At 46.0% G+C, this 10,030-nt stretch overlaps 1 pseudogene; it reads left to right on the top strand.

Moving 5' to 3' along the window:
* Nucleotides 1-5,863: 5,863 nt before the first annotated feature.
* LOC102438196 lies at nt 5,864-8,409 on the top strand (annotated as a pseudogene).
* The last annotated feature ends 1,621 nt before the right edge of the window (nt 8,410-10,030 follow it).

Below are 10,030 nucleotides of genomic sequence, written 5' to 3'. Positions count from 1 at the left end.
GGTTCTCTCGCTAGGTTCTGTTTCTAGGTTCTGTGTCCTGTTGTCTTGTTACATCTTTATTTATACCAGTTGATTCCAATCCTATCAATCTCTATTCCAAAGGTTAGGGCGTTTCTTATCTCCATTCAAGGGAGTAAAGATTATGTAGCTTACGCGTGATTGTTCGTAGTTAAAGTGATTAACTACCCGCCTGGCACTTAGTTAAGGGGTTTTATCCCCTCCCTAACTTCAGGGAAAAATCCCTACCTGGGCAAACAACCTTTCTCGGAGAGGTGACCTTGGTTAAAACACATAGCACCAAGAGGGTGAGCAAACATATTAAGAACAGTATGCCATATATGCCAGGTCCCTTGAAGCAGCAAGGATGGACCGGCTCCCGGCAGGGGCCAGCTCTGCAGGCAGCAGCGACACCTGCAAGACAGACACAGGGGTCCCGATGAGTCATGGATGGAGCTTAACCTGCACTGCCGTGGGCACTGCAGCTCTTCAGAATCAACAAACAACCTGGAGGAACAAGAAACAGATTCTCCCAACCTTGTTATGAAAACAAGGGATTAACTGTGATTGCATAAAAGCTGGTGCCTCCCTAAACCTCAGGGAACCTGTTTCGTCATGAGCTACAGAGAAGCAGCGGGTCCTTGGATGGACCTCTTGGCTCATGAATGACCTGCTCACTGACTAGAGTGCATTTGGCAGCGAGGCTGGTCTAGTGGCCCCTTGAGGGTGGGAGCCCATCACACTGAGCCAGGAGAAAGCGAAAGAGCACACGGAAAGATTGGGAAAGAGGAGGAAAAGAGACACAGCCGAGCAGGGAAGGGAGAGGGAAAGGCTGGGAGGAGAGGGGCCGAAGGTGAGACTGGCTCCTCAGAGGTGCACTTGCTTCTTGCCATGTGGCTGGGACCTTCCCCCCATCTCCTTACCCCAAGGCCCCTTTCCAGCAGCTGCTCAGTAAGATCCTGGCAGAAAACACAGTGCTCTCTCTTTTCTCATTGCCACCCTATGTTCTAGATGCCTCCTCCTCTTCCCCCTCCCCCAGGGACAGGAGGTCATGTCCTTGAGCTGGGGACACATGGAAGCCCAGCTGTGGTCCCAAGTGATAAACGCCCCGTGGTTCAGGTAGAGGGGGAAGCAATGCTGGTGACCTGGGCCACTCCTACTAAGATGGTCTTGTTGTTTTCTCATCACCCAGAGGGATAGACACTGACTTTGTAAGGTGATAAAGCCTTCGGTTCCCTGCACCAAATCAGCGTCAGGAGGCAAATCTTGACTTTGTCAGAGGCTTCTGTAGCCTCCATAGCTGCCACAGTGGAAGGTGAACGCACAAGACTTCTGGCCTGTGTCATACCATCAAGAAAACACCACGCAACCATTCCCAGTTGTTCCTTGTATGGTGGATACCACTGGCGGTCACAGTGATCACATCACACCGGGCACTAAAGAAAGCAACCCCCTTCTCCACCAGCCAGAAAGGAAAGAATAAGGAGGTTAAAGAGCTGGAGATTCTGCTTGGGCTAGAGCAGGTCAGACATGCTGATTCAGCTTCTGATGAGCTTTCCCCTCTCAGGAACCTGATGGAAACCCAATCCAAAGTGAGCCATCAACTCTGCAACTGTCCTCCATCATGGGCTGCCTTAGGACCTTGTTGAGATTTTTGCTCAGGGCTTCCCCCACACATACAGTTGAGGGTGCGTGTGGCCCTTCAGGCTTGTAACACACTGTCTTGTTGTTCACCTTCACCTTGTCTATGTCAAGTGCTACATGCCTCGGGCTGCTATAAAGCCCTGCCTTCCAATCCAGCTCCACATAGTTACAGTGTCCATTCAGCAACCAAGAGGGTCCAAATCAGGCAAATGCCAGGCTGAGCTCTGTTTGGACTCAACCTGCAGCAGCAGGCAAGGCCAGAGAAAGGGGACAATCGCTCCCTGTACTGTGGGGTTACAGTGAGAATCCAATGAGATAGAATATGAGAAGCACTCGCAGCCCCACCAGGCACGTGGTGAGCCCAATGACTGAGGTAATCCATATCTGCTCTCGCTGTTCCTCAGGAGCCAGGCTATGGTCTGGTTACCGGTCCCTAGTAGCTGCTAGTCCCAGAACCCAATTCTCTCTTTTAAAAGTAGTGTTTTACTATTTTAATGGACACATCAATAAGAAGATAGCAGCTTATTCTTTTTCTTAATTTATCGTTATTACAGATGTCCCCTATTTCCCCTATCGATCCTCTCCACCCTGCTCCCGCCTCCACCCCAGGCCTTCACCACACCATTGTTTGTGTCCACGGGTTATACATATACACATATAAGTTCTTTGGTTAATCTCTTCCTGCCCCACTTCCCTTCTCTCCGAAATATGTCAGTCTATTGCATGCTTCAACATCTCTGGATCTATTTTTTCTTCAGTTTATTTTGTTCATTAGATTCCACATATGAGTGAGACCATGTGATACTTGTCTTTCTCTGACTGGCTTGTTTTGTTTAGCATAATAATCTCCAGGTCCCTCCATGCTGTCTCACAGGGTAAGAGATCCTTCTTTTTCACTGCTGCATAGTATTCCACTGTGTAAATGTACCACAGCTTTTTCATCCATTTATCTCCTGATGGGCACTTGGGCTGTTTCCAGGTCTTAGCTATTGTAAATAACACTGATATGAACATAGGGGTGCATATAGTCTTTCTGATTGGTATTTCAGGCTTCTTAGACTATGTTCCTAGAAGTGGAATCACTGGGTCAAATGACAGTTCCATTTTTAATTTTTTTGAGGAAACTCCACACTGTTTTCCATAGTGGCTACACCAGTCTGCACTGTTCTTGGCAGAACGCCCAACTCTGGTGTGAAGAGGTTGGATCACAACTTTCCTCCCCTTGCCCACTGCCTGTGGGTTCTGAGGGAGCCTTAATTGTCCCGAAAAGGAGCCAAAGGACTCCACAGCCCGCAGGTCCTGCCTCCCCAGCTGCAGCAACTCCATCCATTCTGTATTTGGGAGAGCATGTAGGGAGCTTGGCTAAGGGGTGTCATGCTATTGCCTGCTTGATCATTCTTGAAGAAAAAGAAAAATCTCATGGTGGGCTAATTTTTGTTTTCAGAGATGAAAGCTCTCAGGAATACTCTCTGCAGCCTCTGCCACATTCACCCACATTTGCCCCCTCTCTTTACCACTCCCCACCATGGGAGGAGCAGCCAAAGCTCCAGTGTGGGCCCACAGACTCTGGTTCTGAGGGGGTGGGATAGGTCTGAGCCAGCAGGCTCCTTCCAGGGAGCACCCCACCAGGGCCCTGGTCCCTTGCCCTCTCTTCCAGAGCCTTTGGGGCCATTGCCCTCACCCTGTGACCTCTCTCCATCTATCCCTTTCCCCTCTCTCCGCATTTTGCAAACCAGTTCATCCTGTGATTGTCGCACCAGCTGGGACATCATTGTGCCTACGCTAACAAGCAAAAATTGTTCCCACCGAGGCAGATGGGCCTTTAGGAATAGGAGTGATTTTTACTGACCTTGTCTGCAAATACAGTCACAGAAAACTCCACGCTGCAGGGTGCTGACCTGAAGACGTCAACTCACAGCTCTCCCTGCAAAATGTCAAACTTTTCCCAGAACACCTCTAAAATGAGACGAGTTCAATATTGCACAGTGGATGTTTATGAATTCAGCTATTTTGAAATGGTAATGCATTGAGAATGAGTCTTTGAGAAATATATCCTGTAGAAATTTCCATGCAGGATCCCAGTTGAGTTTGATTTTTAAATCTTTTAAGAGATTTGAAAATAATAAGTCCCATTCTTTCTGCCATGGGAGTGGGGACAGGCTGCGAGAAAACCGTTCCTCTGACTTTGAGGTAGAGAAGAGCATTCCTGCCTACATGGGGATCTATTTATGTTCATCCCTGCCTTCTGATGTCTGCAGCTTCCTGTTGGACAGTCTAGTGGATACAATCTAGTGGATACCAGGGCCGGGCCTGGCTAGGAAGGGGACAGAGGCATGCCTACCATACCTGTCACACTGCCCTGGGCTGTCACCAGGTTACAAAGTCATTGCTTTCATGAAATGTTTTGAGAATGGTTTGACTTTCAAGTCATCAGTCTATTTCCTTTTAAAGCATTGGTTAGAGATTGAAAAGTGCAAGTCCAATGTTTTACTACTTTAATGAATACATCCATAAAAATAACATTCTCATGACACTTTGTGGATTGGATGGCATTTAAACAAAAATCATGTTGCTTTATTATCCAAAAGCCAACAACATAGGAATCGCTATTCTCTCAATATTTTAATCCCTCATGGCAGGTAGAGACACTAAGCAAGTTGTCAAGGTCAAACTGAAAAGGTAGTGGGGCAGGGGCTTAAACTGAGCTCTCCTGTCCCATTCATCACTATTCTTTGACCACAGCCATCTCCCCCCAGGAACTGGGGAGATGTTGTTCTATTCTCCTGCCTTACAGCCACGCCACACTTGCAGAAAGAGGAGAGCCTGTCTATTTCCAAAATCTCCAGAGCACACCCCCCCTCAAAGTCTTCCAATTCCAGAAGTTGGAGGTCTAATGCCCATCCCAGCTGTTTCTTACTTCACCTCCATCCCAGAGCTACACGCTTGCCTTCTGTTCAGTCATCTTTGGGACAGAGAAGCGTGGCTTCCTTCTTCCTCCTGGTCCTTCCGTTCTCAGAAACAGCTAACTAATATATGTTTCAATCAGGGTGGACCGGAGCTGCAGACTATGTTGAGTGATGTGGAATGTGAATTTATGATAGGAATGGCAACCATCGTGGGAGCTAGATGGTGCCTCTGTGTGAGTCAACTAACTCTGGGCCTGGTGCTTGGCCGGAAGTCAAGTAGGGCCAGCCTGCAGGATGGGGAGGAGGGTGTGAAGAGTGGGAGATGAGGGAGACTAGTGACAGATGAGAATTGCAACCGTCTCTCACTGCCTCCTCCAGCTGTGATGATGTGGGTGACCAGAAGGCTAAAATGAAGGGCGCCGGGCTGCTGCAGCTCTGACTGCCGCCCCAGCCAACAAGGTCAGCAGGCAGGTCAGGGACTTTGGGCTTAATCTGCATAGGCCTGCCCTACTCCAACCTGTCCTTCCAAGGCCCCCACAAATTTATTCATTGGTGAACTAACTATATATATATTCACCCCATCTACCCCTCTAAGTGATTTGACTTGACATTGATCTATTGCTAGGATCTCCGTGTTCACATCACAGATAGAGCCCAAAGGTAAAGCTGATTGCTGTAGGACTGTCTAGCTTAAGGTCCAAATCTGCATGCCAAAGCCTGTTTTGAAAAGACTTCTTTAACATATTCTACCATGTCCTATTTCATACCAACTTTTATGCAACTTTTTAGAGATATAAACATGAACAAAATATCCTTGTTTCTTGCTCAGTCAGCAAATCTTGCCCCAAAGCACACTTACAATATTGATAAACTGAGATTCACATCTTGTCACTGATGTAGCAAACTGTGGGCAGGCTTTCATAGCAAATAGCCTTTTACTATTCTTAAGTATGGCTGTATAGTGTTAAGCCAAAGTATCCACCTACCCCCTCCACAGTGTCAGTGAGTTCATCCCGCTCTGCACTAACAACGCAGGGCTGTCTCGTGCCCAGATCAAAGGCAACACACACCAGGGCTTCTCCTAAAAAGAAAACAAACTATCTCACTCCTTACAGACTGGTTGACTGAAGCTGGCAAGTCTTCTGTGCATGAGTGTGACACACACATACACTGATGAACAAAATCTGTCCAGATGGGTGAAAACTGTCTGATCTCTGCTGGGAATAACAAAGAAACCCAGAAATCAATAGATCGCCTGAGAGTGTGGTGGTTATTATTTCCATTAGTCGATTGAAGTGTCCAAGCAGTCGCGTTACATGAAGCTGAAGCTTCATTGTGAGAGTGGAGGAATAGGACACCCTTGCAAAATTCCATGTCTGGTTAACTGGGCTTCCTTTTAAGTCTAGTATTCACCAAAACAATTTTACTGCCAGCATTGAAAATTTCAGTAAAATATATTGGTCCATTTTCTGCTTTACTCTTAAACAAAAATCATGTTGCTTTATTATCCAAAAGCCAACAACATAGGAATCAGCTGCAGCAACTCCATCCATTCTGTATTTGGGAGAGGGTGTAGGGAGCTTGGCTAAGGGGTACGGTATTTTGTGGAAGAGCCACACTCAAGGGGCCAAAGAGCCGCATGTGGCTCGCGAGCCGCAGTTTGCCGAGCCACAGTTTGCCAACCACTGGTTAGGGGGAGGTTTTGTTGTTGTTGTTGTTGTTTAATGTTTCTTAGATTTCACATATAAATGAAATCATACAATACTATCTTTCTCAGACTTATTTCACTTAGCATAATGCCTTCAAGATCCAACCATGTTGTCTCAAATGGTAGGATTTCCTCATTTTTTACAGCTGAATAACATTCCATTTTTTTCAATTTCTTTATCCATTCATCCATCAAGGACATTTACATATTTTCCAGGTCTTGGCTATTGTAAACAATGCTGCTATGAACATGGGGGTGCAGCTATCTCTTTGTGTTAATATTTGTGTTACCTTTAAAGGATGTAGTCCCAGAAGTGAAATTGCTGGATCATAAGAAAATAGTTCTAGTTTTAATTTTTTACATTCCCACCAATTTACATTCCCCACCAACAGTGCACAGGGTCCCCTATTCCTTCACATCCACACCAGCATGTGTTATCTCTTCTCTTTCTGACGATGGCCATTCTCACAGGAGTGAGGTGATATCTGTATGGTTTTAATTTTCATTTCCCTAATGACTAATGATGTTGAGCATCTTCTCATGTACCTATTAGCCATTCATATGTTTTCTTTGGAGAACTGTCTATTCAGGTTCTTTGCCAATTTGGAGGGAGGAGGGTTGCTATTAAGTTGTATGAGTTCTTTTTATGTTTTAAATATTAATCTCTTATCAGATATATGGTTTGCAAATATTGTTTTTCCATCTGTAGGTTGTTTTTTTCACTTTGTTTATGATTTCTCTTGCTGTACAAAAGCTTTTTAGCTTGATGTAGTCCTGCTTTTATTTTTTATTTTGTTGCTTGTGCTTTTGGTGTCATATAAAAAAAAACACCATTATAAGACCCATGTCAAGGAGCTCTGTTTCTATGTTTCCTTCTAGGAGTTTCATGTTTCAGGTCTTGTATTTAAGTCTTTAATCCATCTTGAGTTAAATTTTGAGAGTGGTGTAAGATAGAAGTCCAGTTTCATTCTTGTACATGTGAATATCCAATGATCACAGCACCATTTATTGAAGAGACTGTCTTTTCTCCACTGAGTAGTCTTGGCTCTCTTGTCAAATATTAGTTGATCATATTTGCTTGGGTTTATTTCAGTTCTCTCAAATCTGTTCTGTTGGTCTACTTGTCTGTTTTTATTCCTGTACCATACTGTTTTGATATCGATAGTTTTATATTATTGCTTGAAATCAGGAAGTGTGATGCATCCTGCTTTCTTGGGATTGTTCTTCTTTCTTGGGATTTCTTTGGCTATTTGGGGTCATTTGTGGTTTCACATAAATTTCAGGAGGGTTTTTTTCCTGCTTCTATGAAAAAAATGCCACTGCCATCTTGATAAGGATTGCATTGAATCTATAGATGGCTTTCCGTAGTATTAACATTTTTAAATATTAATTCTTCCAATCCTTGAACATAGGATACCTTTCCATTTATTTGTGTCTTATTTGATTTCTTTCATCAATGTCTTCCAGCTTTCAGAGATTTTTTCTTAAATTTATTCCTAAGTACTTCATTGTTTTTGATACCATTGTAAATGGAATTGATGTCTTTCTTTTTCAGAGAGTATGTTGTTACGGAATCCTAGAATTCGCTCTGAGAAGAAAAGCAGAGACTGGAGTGATCATTGTTAAATGGAGGAGAAGGGACTCCGCGGCCTGGGTGCTGCAGCCATGAGGGCGCGGGACTCCCAGTCTCTTCCTGACCAGCGTGCTCCATCCACACGGGCTGGGCCGCTACCCGCAGCACCTGCAGCATCTGAGCTTCAGCCTAGTCCGTGGAGCCAGAGAGTTCGTGGAACAGGAGGTGGCCGACTTCGCCTGACAGAAGCCGGGGGTCGTAAATTCCATATGTGAACCTGCGGCTGTGTTTTGTGCCCAGAGTCGTGGCCGAATACCTTAACGGGGCTGTGCGTGTGGAGAGCCTCAGCTGTAAGCCGGTTGAGGAGATGACCACACTGATGAAGAAGCCAGCGAACCAGTCGGGCTTGGACATAACCGCCTCCGCAAGCCCTTCCACATGGGCAGCCCTAGCATCCAGGGCCAGAGGCAGCCCTTCACCAACAGCGTGGGGGCGGGGGGGCTGCGGCCCCAGAGGCCCAGGATCCTGCCCCCGCCCAGGTGCAAGCCCAGCGAAGAGTTGCCCCAACTCAGTCCCAGTGAAGGCGGTTCCTCCTCTTTTGGTTCAGGGGGTTACAAGCCCAGACAGGCAGATGGAGCCCACGAAAGAGAAAGTTGATGCCAGAACTTTTGCTTGGGACAAAGAAGAGCTGCCTGTTTCTTTTTGGTGCCCACTGTGGGGGGCAATGACTTTGTGTCTCTTAATTATTATCCAGTTGACATTACTGAAACCTGAGAGTCTTCCAGGCTCTTCCTGGGCCCTCCTTTTTGAAATCCAAATGGATAATAGTGATCTCAAGTCACAGTGAGGGACTTCAAGGCTGGCTTCTGAAGAATCTCTGATGTCCGATTTCTGCAGCCACTGAGCTAGCGAGCGCTAGCACCTTCTCTGCTGGGAACCTGGCACTGGGCTCGGCTATATGAGTGTGTATACATTACAAAACTGAGATTAATAAATTGGCCCACGGTCAGAAAAAAAGAATTGCAATGGAGCCTGGCTGGTGTTGCTCAGTGGTTGAGCATTGACCTATGAACCAGGAAGTCATGGTTTAATTCCCGGTCAGGGCACATGCCCGGGTTGCAGGCTTAATCTCTAGTGGGGGACATGCAGGAGGCAGCTGATCAATGATTCTCTTTCATCATTGATGTTTCTGTCTCTCTCTTCCTCTCCCTCCCTTCCTTCCATTATTGCAATGGAGCTCACTCCTAATCACAATGAGAACATAATCACAGAGGAATATGCTAGAATTTAAACTTGACGGGAGAGGCTTCACAGTTCTGTCTGCATGATCTTTTGCACTTTGGGCTTGGCTTCCTCGTATATGTGACTGGTACAAAGTAGCTTCTGACACAGAAGCAATGTGGGAACAAGAGCACCGATCCTGAGCCTGCTATTGCCGTGCAACTGCACCCCCGGGGCTACAGAGGCTTAGCAAAACGATGCCTGCCAGCAGTGCGAGGAGACTGCTGCTCTCAGGGGGCTGAGGATCCACCTCCAAACTCCCCTATCTGTCCACCAGGACCAGAGTATGTGCAAAGTCCTGGGGAAGACCCTCCGTCAAATACTGGAAATCATAAGGATAAGTGATTTATCTGAAGCGGCACTGCAGAGGCAAACAGCTGCTCACACATGCAGAAAACATGTCTAGCCCACTTCAAAGACATTGTGCATGCCTTAACCACCGAAGGAAAGAATTCCAAAAAGAAAGCCATAAATAAGTCCTCAGAGGGGAAGACACATTCAGCATTTTTGATTGCTTTGTTGAAAGGCAGAGCTTTTTTCTTTTGCTGATCGTGAGCCATAAAGCTATTTACATAATTTTTTAAAACTGAGCATTAAAAAAATCTATATAAAAAAGGGTTTATCCATCTGGAATAGCAATCCTGGTGCATGAGAAAGCAGTAACCTTACCTATAGAGAATTTACTAGCCAGTTCCAAAAGGAGAGAGAGAGAGAGAGAGAGAGAGAGAGAGAGAGAGAGAGAGAGAGAGATTCTGCAGAATGTCTGGCCAGGGGGCAGGTACCAGAAGGAGGACCTCGGGTGAGAAGGTTAATCCCAGGTCTACCCGATCATGGTCTTGCTGGTTTGTTCCAACGGAGAGGATTGGCTCAGGGGATCAGCAGCATCTAGTCAGTATGAAGACCCTATTAGAATCTGCAATC

The sequence above is a fragment of the Myotis lucifugus genome, unplaced genomic scaffold, assembly GCF_000147115.1.
Source record: "Myotis lucifugus unplaced genomic scaffold, Myoluc2.0 scaffold_58, whole genome shotgun sequence".
Classification (NCBI taxonomy): Eukaryota; Metazoa; Chordata; class Mammalia; order Chiroptera; family Vespertilionidae; genus Myotis; species Myotis lucifugus.
This window is presented reverse-complemented; position numbering and strand designations above follow the sequence as displayed.